The sequence below is a fragment of the Macrotis lagotis genome, chromosome 3 (assembly GCF_037893015.1).
Source record: "Macrotis lagotis isolate mMagLag1 chromosome 3, bilby.v1.9.chrom.fasta, whole genome shotgun sequence".
In the NCBI taxonomy this organism is placed as follows: domain Eukaryota; kingdom Metazoa; phylum Chordata; class Mammalia; order Peramelemorphia; family Peramelidae; genus Macrotis; species Macrotis lagotis.
The window spans coordinates 147,905,925-147,912,130 of NC_133660.1; the positions used below are offsets into that span (position 1 = coordinate 147,905,925).

A 6,206-nucleotide genomic window follows, 5' to 3' on the forward strand; every position below is an offset into this window, starting at 1 on the left:
ACAGTGCTGAGCACTGTACCAAGATACATAGAGTGACACAGACAAACATTCAGCCCGTGAGAGGGCTTAAAGGCTAATATGGATTTATGAAACACAAACAAACGATGTAAAATGAAAAACATTCTCTACTGCTCAACATCTTGCCCAGCTGTCATTCCTACCTCTCCCTAAACATAATTTTTATCAATTTTCAATTCACAGGGATTTCAATCACTATTGATTAGTTCACAGAGAATTCAACCTAGAAATGGGAAGTCACTTCATTAATACTTTGAAAACAGGCTATGAATGAGTTTGACTAATAAATGACCAGGCAGTTCAATCATTAATATTTTTCAAACAGGGCATCCCCTAAAAGTGATGAATTAAGTACTTTTAATTTGCTGAAAGTCTGTAATCGGAATAAAATTCTCCTGTATTTTTTATTAGTGATTTTTTAAATTGATTTATATTCCTAATTTATCGAACTTTCAAGCTGCCTAGGAATCCAGGCTGTCAGCAACTATGTTAGCCATAGTCCTAACAACCAAGTTCTCCAGGCTCCTGCCCCAATGATCAGCTGGATTTTCTCTCTATAACATAAATCTCATTTAAGTAGATGATTAAATTACAACATTCGGTCACATCTTCAAAAACTATTCCTATGTGAGAACAGCTTCACATAGTATCAGACTTGGGTTTTTTTCTCAAGTCTTTTCCTTTCCAAGACAAAAAACACAAAAACCAAGGAATGGAATGAGATGGGTTTTTTCCCTATCAAGACGAAAACAATGAAATTCAGAAGTGGATCACTTGGCCCTTTCTCTTCTTAACTCCTCCCAGTTCAAAATGTTTAGACCTCTTCATGGCAAGCTTCCTTTTAGACCTACAGCTGGGTTCCACACAGTCAAGCCTCAGTACAATCTTTTTGGTTTTGTTTTTTTCCTTTTTCTGAAAACTTTCTTTTGTCTGCCCACCACAACCGCTCTGCTTCCGATGGTTTCGTCTTTTCCCCAGTTCCTTCAGGGAATCCTGGCTTTTCTCGAACTGCGTCCCTTTCTGAGGCTTGCCGCACTTTTTGCACAAAGTTCTGTGGATTCAGGGACATTCACCAAAGGACGACCCCGCGCTCTCCACCGGGCTCCTCCTGTGTCCAGGCCGCGGGGGTCCCTCGGCCCAGTGCTCAGAGGCCAGCGCCCGGCCCAGGACGAGGACGAGCTGCAGAAGACGACCGACTTCGAGGGCTGACGGCGGAATACTCTGTTCGTTGCTCTGATGTTTTTCTTTCCTACTGAATCGTTTTCTATCTTTTCCCTTAGTCCTAATTCCTCATATACAAATGGTTAAATATGTTAATGCTGCTGAGGGGAAGTGGTTGGGAAGAGAGGGTTGTAGAAAAATGTGCAACTTATAAATATGCAAGTAGATGAATGTTGAAAAACTTTCATAACATGTAATTGGAAAAATAAAATAAAATCTCATTTATGGCATTCTGAAATACAAATTAAAATGAAGAAAGAAATAGAATTGGGCTCAAACAGGGCTTCTAATTCATTCTGGCTACCTGACTATGGGCAAGTCATTTAATTGTTCACTGTGCCCAGGCAACAATCTAAGATTACAAATTGGAGAAGATAAATTGACCTCCATTGAGGTTAGGCTCCTCCATATTTGAAGTTTCACATAAGATAAACTTACAGTACTAACTCTTTTCACTTGTCAAAATTCATTATTTTATTTTTAGCTTGTAAATTAAAAAAATAATTTTAAAAAGATTTATTGAATGGAGGACTTCTGGGATGGAGACAATATAGCAGTATCAAACTCAGAACCTCCCAGAGCTTTTACTAAAATATCTTTAAATAATGATTCCAAAAACATCCTAAAACTACAAAAAATAGAGTGAAACGAGTTCTTAACTCAAGATATTGTGGAAGAACTTTAATAAAGGTCTGTATCATATGGGTAAGAGGAGAATGCAACGAAGTATAGGTGGAAGAACTGAAAAGTATGTGGTAGGTTCTTAGCAAAAGTGCAGCTCAGGTTTGAACTTAGCAAGTAAATTGTGCAACAGATCAGCAGTGAGGGTCACAACCCTAACATGGTAGACAAAGTTTGAATCCCAGGATGCTGGTGCAGCAGGCAAGACTGGGATGGGCTCCCCTAGTTTAGGAAGTAAACTATTAGTACCTGAACACACTATTGGCAGTGCCATAAATAAACAGTTAGCCAGGAACCACACACCCTGACCCCCAGAACAAAAAAATTGTGCTCCAGAAGTAGAGTTCAACTATCAAAATAAATAAAACAACAAAAAAAACCCCAAAAAAAGCCCTAACCTTAGCCAGTCTCTATTCTGATAGGAATGATAAAAACACCATCTCAGAGAAGGAAAGCAGTGATAAAATGCCTCCATGCGAAGACTCAAAGGGGCTTATGAAATGGGCTCAAATCCAAAAAGACATCTTGGAAGACTTCAATAAGAATTTTCAAAATCAAAGAAGGGAAGAAAAACTGAGAAAAGAATTTAGGGAAATGTGGAAAATTGACAGAAGACAATACCTTCAAAAGTAAAATTGATAAAATGGAAAAAGAAATCAACTCTTTTAAAAGTAAAAATGGTCAACTGGAAAGGGAAAATAGCTCATCAAAAAGTAAAAATTTACCAACTGGAAAAGAAAAAAAACAACATATCTGAAAAGAAAGCACAAGAACTGTAGAAAATAAAACTTTAAAATTATATTTGGACAAATGCAATTTAATGATTGTATGAGACACCAAAGGTCTATCAAATAAAACAGAGGTTAAAAAATAGAAGAAAATGTAAAATAACTCAGGAAAAAAAACCAACCTGGAAAATAGATTCAGAAGAGATAATATAAGAATTATTAGTCTTCCTGAAAGTCACAATCAGAAAAAGAACTTGAACAATATCTTACAGAAATTTACATGGGAAATTGCCCTATTATCCTGGAACATGAGGATGAAGTTGTCCTTGAAACAATCCATCTATCACCCCACTGCTAGAAAGATATCCCAAAATAAAATCTCCAAGGAATATTAGAGGCAAATTTTAAAATTCTCAACTAAAGAGAAAATACTGCAAGCAGTCAAAAAAAAGCAAAAAAAATCAATTTAAATACCAGGGAGCCATAGTCAGGATTCTTCAGGAGCTATCAGTTTCAACATTTAATATTCAGAGGGATGAAATTTGATATCCAGAGTGCAAAGGAGCTTGAATTACAATCAAGAATCAATTACCCTGCAAAATTAATTATATTCTTTCAGGACAACAGTTGGATTGTCAACAAAATAGAGGCCTTAAAATTTTTTTTTAAATTTATTTTTTCCAATTACATGCAAAGATAGTTTTCAACAATCATTTTTGTAAGATTTTTGAGTTTCACATTTTTCTTCTTCCTTCCCTACATGCCTGGCATGAATTCTGAACAGAATTCATGCTAGTTATGCAGGAAAATTTCAATATTGGAAAAATAATTAGTATAATTGACCATATCAATAACTAAAAGATGCTGAAAAAGCCTTTGACAAAATACAGCACCTGTTTATATGAAAAACACTAGAGAGTACTGGAATAAATGGAATTTTCCTTAAAATGATAAATATCCATCTAAAACTATCAGTAAGCATTATCTGTAATGGTGATAATTTAGCAGCATTTCTAAAAAAAGATCAGGTGCAAAGAGTATCCATTATCACCACTATTATTCATAATGTATTAAAAATTAGTGTTATCAAGAAGAAAATGGATAAGGAAAATGAAGAAATTAGAATAGATAGTGAGGAAACAAAACTTTCACTCTTTGTAGATGATATGATGGTATATTTAGAGTATCCTAGAAAATCAACTAAAAAACTTGAAACAATTAACAACTTTAGCTTAGTAAAATACTAAAATAAACCCATATAAATCATCAACATTTTTATATATGACCAACAGATTCCAACAATAAGAAATAGAAAGACAAATTACATTTAAAGTAACTGTAGATGACATAAAATATTTGGGAATCTATTTGTGAAGACAAACCCACAAACTATATGAACACAATTACAAAACACTTTTCACACAAATAAAGTCAAATCTAAACAATTAGAAAAGTGTTAATTGCTTATAGTACAGTTAATCTAATATAATAAATAATGTTCTAATTATTCTTTTACAGCATGACTTATATGGAAATATTTTAAACAGGATTGTATAAGTACAATCTATATCAGATTGTTCACTGTCATGGTAAAGGGAAAAAAGAGGGTGTTAGAAAAATATGGAACCCATAAACTTGCAAATGGATGAATGTTGAAAACTACTTTTGCATGTAATTGAAAAAAATAAAATTAAGTTTTATTGAATGCCTTCATTGGTTTGGATGTCTCTTTTAAAATAAGCTATCAAATATATGATGTACTCATGCAAATTATAATCTTAATAGTAATATCTTTTAAAGTATTTCCCTTCTACATATATACTAGATAGGTTTCAAACAAATTGTGAAAAAATTATTAGAGAAATATGTACTAATGCCTAGACCATTCTTTACTATCATAAGGTTTAGTGACAGTAAGCATCAGTTCTAAAAGGCAAATAGGATGAAAGAAGGTACACACAATGCTTTTACAAAGGAGTAAGTTTGCTAGTATATGAAAGCATATTTTTTTCTGTATTATTATCCTTATTGTTATTTTACCTCTGAGAGGCAAAATAGCTACCAAACCATTTATGAAAGCAAAACTGGGCTTTGGTGTCAGACTGTTGATATTCAAACTGCCTGCAGTCATGATATGTTCATGGCAGTAATGCCCTAGTAATTAATTTTCTTGTTAGGTCACTAGGGAGTACTAAGGGAAGATATAGGTTGTTAGCTGGCAAAAATAAATCAGTGATCATGAACTATTTTTAGACCTTGAAACTTTCATTTTATATGGAACTATGTGCTCTAGATTGATTTAGATGATTTTATCTTTTATTTTACTCGGAAGATTCTCTTTGAAAACGATACATCACAGATCTATGTTATGTTTTACTATGCACTAAGATGGGGAGGGATGCTGTGAAGGCTAGTACCATGCTTATACCTGTTTGAGATTTTATTCATCTCTGTGTTAAAAATAATTCTGACAGAATTACATTTTTTTTCACTGTGCCTCAAGATTGAGGCAGATGGTATGAGACACATTTAGACCTTCTAGTAACTATTCTCCTATACCATTAGCAGTAAATCTACCACTTGCAATCTATTGTCTATTTAATTCTATTTAATTTACATTTAACAAGACACCTCTTGTTCTAGTGAGTTAATTAAAGCACTAGTGACTATTAAAAGGATACTAATTGAAATGCAATAAATAAGATAACAGAGTTAGTGTGTAATTAACTAAATTTACATAAGTAATAAACATGGTATAGTGAAAATAGTTGAACTGCTGCTGATATTCTAATGTAATATAGAAAAATTATTTTAGAAATATAATTAGTATAAGACAAAATATCAGACAAATCATATATGTACACATATAATATTACATATAAGCATACCCACTATAAATTATGTATACCTACACATAAACAGACTATATATATATATATATATATATATATATATATATATATTTATATCTTCCAAAAGCAAAATGTTGACCTTATATTGTGTAGTTTCTTTTATAGATTCTAAAGTTTCAATTATTCTTTCCAATGGTGTAAAAAGGATTTGGAAGAAGGAAGTTTAGAGCATAACCGTTCTATTAGCCTATAGCTGACCACTGTACTCACAAATCATACTTTATTCTTATTAAATCAGTCTAAATCTCATTATTTTTATTACCCATTGGAAAACTATATGTGTTAATTATATAACTATTGCTATTCATGAGCCAATTTTATTCCTTCTCATGGGTCCATATTTCTTGTTTGAGTTGTTTTTTTCCTTTTTTCTTGGAGAAGACCATGATATCAGGAAGTTAATGCCATGATATACATGTGAATTGGATTTTAGTGAGGTGGTGCTATGCTAAATCACCAACCTCACTTTCTCCTCTAGAGTTAACTGGGTTCAGTAGCTACAAATGAGTCAGGAAAACTGTAGATAGACCCAGTTGTGAGGCAAACAGTGTTAAGTGACTTGCCTAGGATCACACACCTAGTAAATGTCAAGTGTCTAGGCAGATTTGAACTCAGATCTTCCTGACTCTATTGTACCTCCTAGCTG

General features: G+C 33.1%; 1 pseudogene; it reads right to left on the reverse strand.

Annotated features, from left to right (window-relative positions):
* Positions 1-418: 418 nt before the first annotated feature.
* On the reverse strand, positions 419-4,779 carry LOC141519226 (large ribosomal subunit protein eL42-like; annotated as a pseudogene).
* Between the last annotated feature and the right edge of the window lie 1,427 nt (positions 4,780-6,206).